General features: G+C 43.0%; 1 pseudogene; it reads right to left on the reverse strand.

The window, feature by feature from the left end:
• Window positions 1-8,655: 8,655 nt before the first annotated feature.
• Window positions 8,656-9,324, reverse strand: LOC103265784 (annotated as a pseudogene).
• Between the last annotated feature and the right edge of the window lie 3,598 nt (window positions 9,325-12,922).

Raw genomic sequence — 12,922 nt, forward strand, 5'->3', positions numbered from 1 at the left:
AAAAAAAAAAAAAAAAAAGGATTGCCAGTGAGGAATTTTTACTTAAAATTATTATTGTTGTTGTTGTTATTTTGAGTCGGAGTCTCACTCTGTCGTCCCGGCTGGAGTGCAGTGGTATGCTCACAGCCACCACCGCAGCCTTGACCTGCTGGGCTCAGGCCATCCTGTTGCCTCAGCCTCCCAAGTAGCTGGAACTACAGGTGCGCGCCTCCACGCCTGGCTAATTTTTCTTGATTTATTGTCGAGATGAGGTCTTGCCAAATTGCCCAGGCTGGTCTCGAACCCCTGGGCTCAGGCAATCCTCGGCTTCCCAGAGTGCTGGGATTATAGGTGTGAGCCACCGCGCCCCAAAATTATTTTTACCAAACCATCTACATTACGTGGCAAGAATTACTGCTAAGGATCCTGGGGTGTAGCAGTCAGTGCACGAAGGACTAGAGCTCAAGAACTTTGTCTCATCCATTTTGCTTTTGCCCAATTCCCTTCTTACTCCAAGGACTCTAGCCTTAAGGTTAAATTTCTCTAAGGCCTTGTTTCCCATCACAGTTCTCTAGGTTGAGCCAATCCCATGATATCTTCAGGAGGCCTGATTAGACAGATAGGAGATTGTCTTAAATGCTGAAACTGACAAAGAGATCTTTTCGGGTAAGTTGCCTGCGTAGTCCTAGGGGGGACATTTGCCTCTTTTGATTGTTCCCCTGCTCTCCCCAGTCCTCTACTCCTGAGATACAGATAACACAGTTTTGCTTCTCCTGGGAGGCTAGTTTAGCAACAGGGCGCCCTCCAGCGATTCTGAAATCTCAAGCAGTAGGAAGAGAATTTCAGGGTCTTGGGGAGAGAGCAACAGGCCGTGAAAGTAGATAAATGCTACTTTAGTTAATGGAGAACAAAATAAAAAGCGCTCATCATTTTAGAGTATGTCCCTGATGTGGTTCCCAGAACACACGCACACGTTTCTGCCAATGCAAACTCTTAGACTCAAGAGCAAGGGGGAAAAAAGAAGGCCGAGACAGCCAGGGAACCTAGCTTACCCGAACGGCAGCGCAGGGCGCTTTCCGAGCGGCCTGGGATTGGCCCAGAAACGCCGCAATTCCGGTCATGTGATCTCGCCCCGCCCTCCTTCCCCAAAGCAAGGGCCGGCGCGCACCCGTCGCAACGTGCAACGGCGGAGGTCTGCGCATGCGCGGGTCGGCGGCGGCCTGCGGCGAGCGCCGTGGTGTCTTTGGCTTCCCGCCCCTGGGCCCGTCCCGCTGGGGTGTCTGAGATGGGTCGGTCAAGGCTGTGCGACCTGCTTTTCCTTTGTCTTCTACGTTTTGCAACCCTTGCTTAATGATGAACAGAGCCTCTGTTTTCTTTTTAAGTTAGTGTCAAGTATTGCTTTATTCTAAATTCAACATCCACGATTATCCACCTGCTCAGCGACTACAGAGGATGCTAAAAAATGCGTACACATTTTAAGAAGGGAGGAAAACTGTATTAAAGTTGTAATACTCAGTAAGGTGAATATAGGTCACGTTTGACTTCTGCAATTACGAGGGGCGCTCAGAGTGGTTACCATCAGCGTCCAGTTCTGACTATGGTGAACATCTCTTAGCATCTTTTAAAATCCGTAGACATCTTTTGGCATCCCGGGATAAACGGTGGAGAGTTCTGGACTTTTTCCAGATCTCTGCGGTAGAAATGAGGGCGCATAACCAGTGTGGTTTATTGAGCAAGTGCTGCGCCTGGAGCTGAGGCCACTTGTTTGGGCCTGGTCTGGTTCAAACCCATTGTTGTTCCTCTTCCTATTTTTCTTATCTTAAAGCCAGAGTTGCTGAGTTGATCAGTCTAGTTGGTGCCTAATGAAGAATCAGTTCTGGAAAATATTGGAGCAACCAACGAACCGGAAGGAAGCCACTGAAAAATGACCCACAGTCCACATGTAAAGGGATAAAAAAAAGCTTTAAGGCGTAGAATCCTTCTCTCTCCTAGAAGGCAAGGATGGTTTCAATGGGGGAAGTTTTGTATAGGTCAACAGTGGGATTAGGACTTTTTTTCTTATATTTATTTTTTATTTTTTTGAGACAGGTCTCACTCTGTCGTCCACGTTAGAGTGTAGTGGCACAACCATGGCTCACTACAGCCTTGACCCTCCTGGGTTCAGGTGATTCTCCTGTCTCAGCCTATTGGGTAGCTGGGACTACAGGTGCATGCCACCACGCCTGGCTAATCTTTTGATTTTTTTGTAGAGATGAGTTCTCGCTATGTTGCCCATGGAGGTCTTGAAGTCCTAGGTTCAAGCAATTCTCTCACCTCGGCCTCCCAAAGTGCTGGGAAGCCACCGTGCCCAGTCAATGTTTTTCTTCTTTTAGTGATGACAACTGAATTGTAGTTTGTTATAAGTGTCTCAGACTATTGAAGAAAAACTGTCATCAAATTATACTTTTTAGGATGGGCACAGTGGCTCACACCTGTAATCCCAGCACTTTGGGAGGCAGAGGCGAGAGGGTTGCCTAAACCCAGGGTTTCGACACCAGCCTGGGCAATTTGGCAAGATCTTGTTTCTACAGTTAAAAAAAAAAATTAGCCAGGCGTGGTGGCATGAACCTGTAGTTCAGCTACTTGGAAGGCTTAGGTAGAAGGATTGCCTGAACCCAGCAGGTTGAGGCTGCAGTGGCCATGAGCATACCACTGCACTCCAGCTCGGGTGACAGAGTGAGACATAGACTAAAAAAATAAAAAATTAAATAAAAATTAAAAGAATTATATTTTTTATTGGAATCAAACACCTTCCAGAGAATATTTGCTTTAGTTTATCTTGTGCAACAGAAAGGTTTCATGGAAGCTATGGAAGGTGAAGAAGAGAATGAATGAATTCTTGCATACACAATTTTTGTAAAAATGTCAAAGGATGGATACATGTTTCCATAGAATTAGCGACTGTAACTTTTTAACTGCAGTAAAACCCATGTAGTTTCTTGGATAGGTTCAATGGCTTTTACAAAACAGCCACAAACTTGGGTAAAATGAGAACCATTTACTTCATTTAAAAATGAGAGATGAAGCCAGGTGGCTCACGCCTGTAATCCCAGCACTTTGGGACGCGGAGGTTAGAGTTTTACCTGGGCCCAGGGGTTCAAGACCAACCTGGGCAACTTGACCAGACCTTGTCTTTACAATAAATCAAAAAAATAGCTGGGCATGGTGGCACACGCCTGTGGTTCCAGCTACTTGGAAGGTAGAAGCAGAAGGATCACCTGAGCCCAGCAGGTTGAGGCTGGATGACAGAGTGAGATTTTTAACTCAAAATACAAAACAAAAACCAAACAAAGAAACAAAAAAACCTCAAAAAAATCAGAATATACCTGGGTTTTTTTTTTTTAATTGATTCATTTAATGATATTTTTAGATTTTTTACTTTTGCATCAGTTTTGGTAGAAAGTATTTTTCTAGGCATTTGTCCATTTCATCTAGATTGTCCAATATGTTGATGGCAACTCTTCGTCATATTCTCTTATAATCTCTTTCATGTCTTTCTTTTTTTTTTTTTTTTGAATTAGGGTCTCACTCTGTTGCCCAGACTGGAGTGCAGTGGCCACTCCCGGCCACTGCAGCCTCGACCTGCTGGGCTCCAGCGATCCTTCCACCTCAGCCTTCCAAGTAGCTGGAACTACGGGCGCGCGCTACCACGCCCGGCTAATTTTTTGATTTATTGTAGAGATGAGGTCTCACCAAATTGCCCAGGTGGGTCTCGAACCCACGGGCTCAGGCAATTCACTCACCTCAGCCTCCCAAGGCACAGGATTACAGGTGGAGCCACCAAGCCTGGCTTATACCTGAGTTTTAAGAAACCAAGTCTTTCTGTTGGATAATAGCATATCTCAGAAAATAATTTTTCTTTTGACAGCATAAATATTCAAGAGAAGCTTTTTATTTTTTTCTTTTTTATATTGAGGAATTGTGTGTGTTTTCAGCATTGTTTTGATGCTGGCACAATATTAAAAAATAATAATTAGCAGGTGAAGTTGATGTGAATTTGTTGTTTACAACCCGTAGGACATTGAGAAGCTACTTGCTGAGAAAGGAGTTATTGCCATCTGGTCTATGCTATGAGGCCAAAGCATTACACCAATCCCATGATAAACCTGTTTTTCTTTTTGTGTCATCTATTTTACTTTCCACTGATTCTATACAGTCTTGAGGTTGCCATTGAAGTTGAGGGACAAATAAGAGGTCATATAATATAGGCCATGCATAACGATGAATATCAATTCTGCTGTCTGTCTCTAAAGCTCTGTCCTTGATAATAAAATGCAGTGTGTTGCAGTGTGTTGTAATGGTTACCAAACTTTCACTTCATGCTATTAGATTATTAGATCTTAATTAGATATCATTCACCATTTTTAGTTTACATGACTATAAATAGCTGCTTTCTCTCAGGTCTTTTTGTGCTCAATCTTTATAAACTGTTTGCAATTAACTGACGGAGAAAAAAGAGCAATGGAGAGTTATGTACAAATCCTTTTGAGGCACAGAGCTTATGGTGTATAGCTATGACCAAAGGCATAAAAGGTAGAATGTTTATTTAACGAACTTTTGAATACTTTTGTTTAAGGAGCCTGAGGTATAGGAAGACAAAGATGAATGATACATAACCTTATCCACTGAAGAACACAGCCTAAACACCAAATTCTAAGCCAAGAGAGAAATGATAGACAGAGAAATGTCTGAGCTGACAGCTTATGCCCAGAAAGCTCAGAGGATGTCAAACTTTGATTTGCTCACTTCAGTGAAGGTGTGATATTCCATTTTACAGGGCTTGATTTTGTCAATATGGGATTCATCAGTTTGTGAGGGACAGACTTGTACCATGAAAACTCACCAGAGTAATTTCTTTATATATATATATGTATATATATATTTTAATTGATTGATTGTAGAGACGAGGCCTCACCAAATTTTCCAGGCTGATCTCGAACCACAGGACATGGGCAATCTTCTCGCCTCGGCCTCCCAAAGTGCTGGGATTACAGGCGTGAGCTACTGTGTCCGGCTCACCAGAATAATTTCTAATCAGGGTGTCAATTTATTAATTTATAAGAAGGTTGTATATTTACATTGTATTATTGTTCAGTGATCCAGATCAGCGATCCTCAATAAAAATCTAATACTATCTATAAATGCAAGTAACAGATGTAGTCACATTTTTCTAGTAGCCATATTAAAAAAGTAAAACAAAGGTAAAATTAATTTTAAGTATATGCTCTAATTAACCCAACATATTAAAATGTTATAATTTCAACATGTAATCAATATGAAAATTATTACTGAGATAGTTTATTTTGTTTGTTTATTTATTTATTATTATTATTTTTTTGAGTTGAAGTCTCACTCTGTCTCCCAGACTGGAGTGCAGTGGCTGCTCCCGGTCACTGCAGCCTTGACCTGCTGGGCTCCAGTGATCCTTCTGCCTCAGTCTTCCGAGTAGCTGGAACTACAGGAGCGTGCTACCACGCCCAGTTAATTTTTTGATTTATTGTAGAGATGAGGTCTCATCAAGTTGCCCAGGCGGGTCTCGAACCCGCGGGCTCAGGCAATCCACTCACCTCAGTCTTCCAAGGCGCGGGATTACAGGTTGAGCCACTGAGCCAGCTGTTTATTTATTTTTTGAGTTGAAATCTCATTCCCAAGATGGAATGCAGTGGTATGCTCACAGTCACCACGACCTTGACTTGTTGTGCTCAAGCGATCCCTCCGCCTCAGCCTTCCAAGCTGCTGGAACCACAGGTGCATGCCACTATGTCTGGCTAATTTTTTGATTTATTATAGAGACGAGGTCTTGCCATGGTGCACAGGCTGGTCTCGAACTCGGGTTCAGACAGTCCTCTTGCCTTGACCTCCTAAAGTGCTGGGATTATAGGTGTGAGCCACCGTGCCTGGCCTTTTATATGTTTTTTTCATACAAAGTCTTCAAAATCTGGGGTAGATTTCACTTACAGCATGTTTAAATTTGGATTACCCACATTTCTTTTTTTTAATTTAATTTTTAAAAATTTTAAAGATGTGGGGTACAATTCAGAATTAGGTATACATGTGGTTATCAACAGGTAAAGTTTGGGCGTCCCTTTGGTCCACACAGGATTAGCCACATTTCAAGTACAGTACTTAGGTGACTAGGTGGAATAATCATGTATTTCCTTCCTAGGAAAAGGTAACTGAGAGGTCAAGTTAATAACCAGAAGCCTCTCTGGTGAACACAGAATCAAAGAATAGGGTGCTCCATGGTCTTAGAAGATATTTTATCGACTTGGCGAGCATAATAGCCTTACCTTGACCTACACTGGAGTATTCTTAGTGGTTTTTGTATTTGCTGTGTTTGGCTTAGTCTCACCTTAGCGGCGGTAGACTATGCAATACTAGAATAATGCTAATGAATTCTTACTTTCTTTGATTCTGTGTAAATCACTTTCTTCTATTAGCATACTTCTTTTCTTCAAGCAGATTTTTCAAAAGTCTCTTTTATGTTTAGTCATATTTGATCACATACTAGTCAATCTTTGATTTGCATTTTCCTAAATCTAAGCAATTACTTTCTTTCAGAGAGTTAATACTTTCTACATCTGGCTAATTTTTATTCTTGATGTGGTTTTCAAAAATAAATACATTTTTATTATAAATGTATTTTAAGAATTTAAATTACAATCCTATTATCAACAATTTGGAAAATAGAGAAAATAAAATAAAAATTTTCATAATACATTAATTGCTTTATTTTTTTTCAGTGCACATTTTTATTTAGTTGGAATTATAGACTACAAACCCATATTCTATTTTTTTCCCCTTCATATAATAGTACATAAAAAAGAATTTTCTACATTCCTGGAATTTGAAATAAAACAGAATTTCAAATAAATGGAATTTCCTGTGGATATGGAATAGTTTATCCAACTTTTAGTGGGGGTGCATTTCTTTTTTTTGAAACACTATAGTGAACAGCTTAGCACTTACTGTAACTGCTTTTCCATGTTTTAGGATCGTTCCTCAGAACAAATTTCCAGAGATGAAATTTCTGAGTTAAAGGATGTTAACAGTAATTCGTTCTTTCTTTTTTTTTTTTTTTTTTTGATGTTGGAGTCTCACTCATCACCCGGCTAGAGTGCAGTGGCACAACTCATGGCTACTGCAGCCTCAACCTCAGGTGATCTTTCTGCCTCAGCCTTCCAAGTAGCTGGGATCATAGTCACTACCATGCCTGGCTAATTTTTTGATTGTAGAGATGAGGTCTCGCTAAGTTGCCTGGGCTGTTCTTGAACCCCTGGCCTCAGGCAATCCTCTCACCTTGGCCTCCCAAAGTGCTGGAACTACAGGTGCACAGGTGTGAGCCACTGGGCTCTGCCAGGAGCACCATTTATAACCAGGATACAGTTTTGGATCACCAGGAGTTTCATTTGGTTGTTATGTCTCTGTAACCTCCTTCTGTCTGAGACAGTTTTTCAGTGTTTCCTCAACTTTTATGTCCCTGACACTTTTGAAGAATTCACGCCACTTATTTTGTAGAATGTCCTTTAATTTAGATTTGTCTGATTTTTCCTCAGGGTTAGACATAGGGTTACACATTTTTGATAGGAGTTTCACAGAAGTGATGCTGGTTATTGCCTCTTAGCAAGTGGTGCATGGTTTTAATTTGCCCATTCCTGATCATGTTTACTCGACTCACTTGATTTAGATGGTGTCTTCCGATATCTCCACAGTGGTTAGTCATCTCATTGTAATTAAGTATTTTGTGGGGAAATACTTGATCACATTCCTCATCAAACTTTCAAATGTTTGTGGATAGCAGCATGAGCTCATGGTTTCCTACTTTCGTCAATGAATTGGTATCCTTTTTGATGTTCAAATTTTTCTGCTGGAGCCCCTTCAAGCTAAACGTATGTGTCTTTTTTGACATGTCCCCATCATTTCTTGAGCACTTTCTTGCTTTCTGGCATATCAAAATGCTACAGATTTATTTTGTACTTTTTGACCATGACCCCGGAATCAGCCATGTCTCCAAGGAGCCCTAAAGAATGCTATGTAGAAGCTGCACTCCAGATGCTAGGAGAGCTCATTGTTCCTCCCAGGTCCTTCAATGGCTAGAAAATAGGCATGTGCATATAAACGTTAAAAATTTTTTTGGGAGGGTTGGAGTCTCACTCTGTCACCCAGGTTGGAGTGCAGTGGCACGCTCACAGCCACCGCAGTCTTGACCTGCTGGGCTCAGGCGATTCTTCTGCTTCAGCCTTCCAAGTAGCTGGAACTGCAGGTGCACACCACCACGTCAGGCTAATTTTTAAATTTATTGTAGAGATGAGGTCTCACCAAGTGGCCCAGGCTGGCCTCGAATTCTTGGACTCGGGCAATCCTCTCTCCTCGGCCTCCCAGAGTGCTGGGATTACAGACTTGAGCCACCATGCCAGCTATATAAACATTTACATATACATATAACTTGTATATCTAGATACACATATAGATATACACATATATATACACATACACTTTACAGACACACGCATATATACATACATCAATATAAAAAACCACAATTTTGCTTCAATTTCAATTCAACATCTCAGGGTTTATTCTAGTTTTTAAAAAATCTTTTGAGCTTTTATTGGAGGCAGGGTTCCAGGTGAGGTGTCAGATCTTGTTACAAGTGGCCACGTCCATGGACTTCTCGTAGTCCTCACAAGCAGTAACCTGCTTCTCCAGCATGGCGGTCCCAACCTTGTCGTCTTCAACCACACACTGTACTTGAAGCTTTTTTATTCCACATCTCTCTGGAGCCAGCTCAGAAGAGCCCAGACTGGGCCATCTGCCTGAGTGCACCTGACACACTCTTCCAAAAAGCCTTGTCCTTATCGTCAACCCAAGGCTTCACGTCTAGGAAGATGGAGGACTTGGCGACAAGGGCAGCCTTTTGGACTTTCTTGGATTCATACTGAGTGAGACGTTCGTCCCTGAGCCTCTTCGCTTCTTCACGTTCCTCCTCAGATCCGAAAACATTGATGTCATTGTCATCTTTGTCACCTGCACTGCGCTCCCCGCAGTGTCTTCCGCGTTAACAGGACCGGATTTGCCCAAAGCTTTTTTCCCTCCTGGCAAGCTGGCCTTCTTCTTGCAGGACTTGATGTGATTGCACCCGCGCAGCGCGTGACACTGGTCGGCGGGTGGTGGGCCGGACACCACTTCAAACGCGGCCATGTCCGTCTGCTTGCGACGCCTGTACCCGTTGATGTGGCTCTGGTCTACCTGGTGGTGGTTGTGCACTTGGAGGCAGGCGGGGCTGTTCAGGCCTCCAAAACCCATGGCGTCTGGGTGCGGGCAGCATGGAGCAAGGAAAGGGCTTGTCCTCGTTTGAACCTTCTCCATGTTTGCCCTTCTCTGCCCTGACAGTGAGACATCTAACTGCCTTTACTTGTATTTCCTTCCTTGATCAAACCCTGTGTGTGTGTGTGATCCGTCTCTTCCTCTGCTGACCCCTCCCCTAGCTGATGTCCTTCCTACCCCATTTGGCTCCAACACCCTATGTCAGCGCATCCTTCCTTCCTGTGTCTAGACCCTGAGACACCAGGCCAGGCCATTCCTCCTGGTCTCAGAGCCCAACCTTAACCTGCTTGGGCTCTGACACATCGGGATACAGGGACACATAAGGTCTGCCTTATTCTGCCCTTACTAATGTCTTTGGGCTGAGTTGTTCAGGGAAGGAAGCGAAGGGGAGGAGGAAAAGTAAAGATGAATTTTTAGCCAAGAGCCAAAGGAAATGGGAAATCTAGCCATGTGGCTATCTTGGCAGGAGCATTCCAGATACAAAATAGCAAGTGTAGACGTCCTGTGGTAGGAAGATGACTGGTATGTTGGAGGGACATTGAGACCATGTGGCTGGAACAGAGTGAGTGAGAATAGTAATATTAGCTGAGATCGTGGAGATACAGGGTGGAGTGGTATAAGAAGGCGGTAGGCTGGGTGTGGAGGCTCACGCCTGTAATCCCAGGGCTCTGGGAAGCTGAAGCAGGTGGATCACTTGAGGCCAGGAATTTGACACCAGCCTGGGCAACATAAGCAAAACACTGTCTCTACCAAAAAAACAATTTTTTAAAAAAGAAAGTGGTGGAACATGTCGGGCCTGTGAGTTCTTTGGATTTTACTCTGAGTGAGGATGGGAAACTTTGGATAAGTTTGAAGAGATTCGGTCAGGCCCGGTGGCTCAGCCTGTAATCCCACGCTTTGGGAGGCCGAGGTGAGTGGATTGCCTGTGCCCGCAGGGTTGAGACCCACCCGGGCAACTTGGCGAGACCTCATCTCTACAATAAATCAAAAAATTAGCCGGGCGTGGTAGCACACCTGTAGTTCCAGCTACTTGGAAGGCTGAGGTGGAAGGATTGCCGGAGCCCAGCAGGTCGAGGCTGCGGTGGCTGGGAACGGCCCTGCACTCCAGTCTGGCAACAGAGTGAGACTCCGACTCAAAAAAAAAAAAAAAAAAAAGACTCACTGTGGCTACTCTCCTGAAAACAGAAGAAGCAGAGGCAAAGACACCAGTTAAGAGACTATAGCATAATCCAGGTGAAAGATGAAAGTAGCTTGGATCCTGGTGGTGGTGGTGGTGAGAAATGAATTGAAGTCTGGGTGTATTTTGAAAGTGAAACTGATGAGAACTGCTAACTGATCAGATGTGGGATGAGAAAAACAGAGAAGTCAAGGATGGTATGAAGAGTTTTGGCCCGAGCAATGGAAGAATGGAGCTGCTATTCACTAGATAGTAAAGGCTGCAGAAAGAGCTGATGGAGAGAGATATATTTGCACAAAGTTTGAGCTCTTTCTTTCCTTCTTTCTTTCTTTCTTTTGTTTTTTGGTAGTGCTTGCCTGTAGTTCCAGCTACTTGGAAGACTGAGGAGTTTGAACTATTTCCTAAAAAATCCAAGTGGGGCCGGCAAGTGTGTGGCTGTATATTCTGGTCCAGGCTGGAGATATACATTTAAGAAATCATTAATAAATAGATGCCCTTTAAAACCATGAGACAGGGTGAGATCATTTAGGTAATGAGTGTAGATAGAAAAGCAGCCTAAGTACTGGATCCTGGAGCATGTCAACAGGACAGGCTGAGACAAAGCTGCGAAGGGCACGGGTAAAGTGGGAAGGAAGGTGCCTCTACTTCTTAAGTGCCTCTTTTATTCGTTTATTTATTTTTGAGTTGGAGTCTCACTCTGTTGCCTGGCTGGAGTGCAGTGGCACACTCATGGCCACCGCATCTTTGGCCTGCTGGGTTCAAGTGATCCTTCCACCTCAACTTTCCAAGTAGCTGGAACCACAGGTACATGCCACCACACCCAGCTAATTTTTTTATTTATTGTATAGCGAGGTCTGGCCAAGTTGCCCAGACTGGTCTTGAACCCATGGGCTCAGACAATCCTTTTGCCTCAGCCTCCCAAAGTGCTGGGATTATAGGCCAGAGCCACTGTGCCAGGCCTAGTGCTTCTTTTAAAAACAAGCAACTTCTATGTTTGCTTTCATTTGCATTTCTTGATTACTGGTTGCATTTTCTCATTTGTAGATTGTTTATAACTTTTATCGGTTAGTTTTAATGGTTTAATTAAAAATTTAACTGTATTAATTTTTTTTCTTTTTTTTTTGAGTCAGAGTCTCAGTCTGTCACTTGGGCTAGAGTGCAGTGGCACGCTCAGGGCCACTGCAGCCTCAACTTGCTGGGCTCAGGTGATCCTTCCGCCTCAGCCTTCCAAGGAGCTGGAACTACAGGTGCACACCATCACGACCTAAATTTTTTTATTTATTGTAGATGCGAGTTCTCATCAAGTTACCTAGGCTGGTCTTGAACGCTTGGGCTCAAATAATCCTCTCGCCTCAGCCTCCCAAAGTGCTGAGATTACAGGCATGAGCCACCTTGCCCGGCCTGTATTGATTTTTATATATAATAATGATACTAACCATTTGTCATTTTAGATAAAAATATTTCTTTTATTCTTTGTCCTTTTATTTAGGATATATGAAAGTTTAAAATATTTGAGCCAGGTGTGGTGGCTCACACCTGTCATCCCAGCACTTAGAGTGATCAAGGTGGGATAGTTTGAGCCCAGGAGTTTGAGACCAGCCTAGGCAACATAGTGAAATCTTGTCTCTAAAAAAAAAGAAAAGAAAGAAAAAGTTAAAAATGTTGATGTAGTATGTTGATTAGTGTTTTTATTTGTTATTTATCTTATTCTTAGGAAGCCTAGAAGTGTGTCTCACTCTCCAGAGATTTGATAGTCATTTAATTCTGCATCTAGCCTTTCATTGTTTTGATTTACTTTTAATATCTTGTTAACCCCTAAAATCAGTTTTGGTGCATAATGGGAGGCCAGGGTCTAAATCCATTTTCTCAAGCAAAGTACTCAGGTGAACACCGGCTAGCAGCATGACTTGGTTTAAGCAGGGATTCTTAGGGAGAAGGGTCTGCAGGGTGCACAGGGCTGTGTATTCACCATCCAGGAGAGGCTGTGCTGGCTTGGGTGTGCCAGGGCCCTGTGGTCAAACATGGGAGTAGTCTTGAGAATGGGGCTGAATGTGGGGTCCAAGTTGCTCGAGATTGTGTGCCAGTCCTTCAGGAAACTGCTGGAAACACAGCTACCCAGTGTTTGGAGATGTCAGGAACAGTCAGGCTGGGCATTTCTAGCTGCAGCCAACTCGTTGTCTGAGAGCCCCCGGGGTCATCCTTTAGATAATCTTCCTTGTCTCGCTACAACCCCAAATTGTTTGTTATCCCAACACTATCTATTATTGAATAACCTATCTCTTTGCCAATTATTGTAATGTCTCCTTTAGCATATATTAAATCTTTTATATTCTATTTGACTTATCTAATTACTTAAAAATACTAATCACGATTATCAACATTTTAACTTTATGAACTTAA

The sequence above is a fragment of the Carlito syrichta genome, unplaced genomic scaffold, assembly GCF_000164805.1.
Source record: "Carlito syrichta isolate Samal-C Ts95f unplaced genomic scaffold, Tarsius_syrichta-2.0.1 Scaffold306837, whole genome shotgun sequence".
Taxonomy (NCBI): Eukaryota; Metazoa; Chordata; class Mammalia; order Primates; family Tarsiidae; genus Carlito; species Carlito syrichta.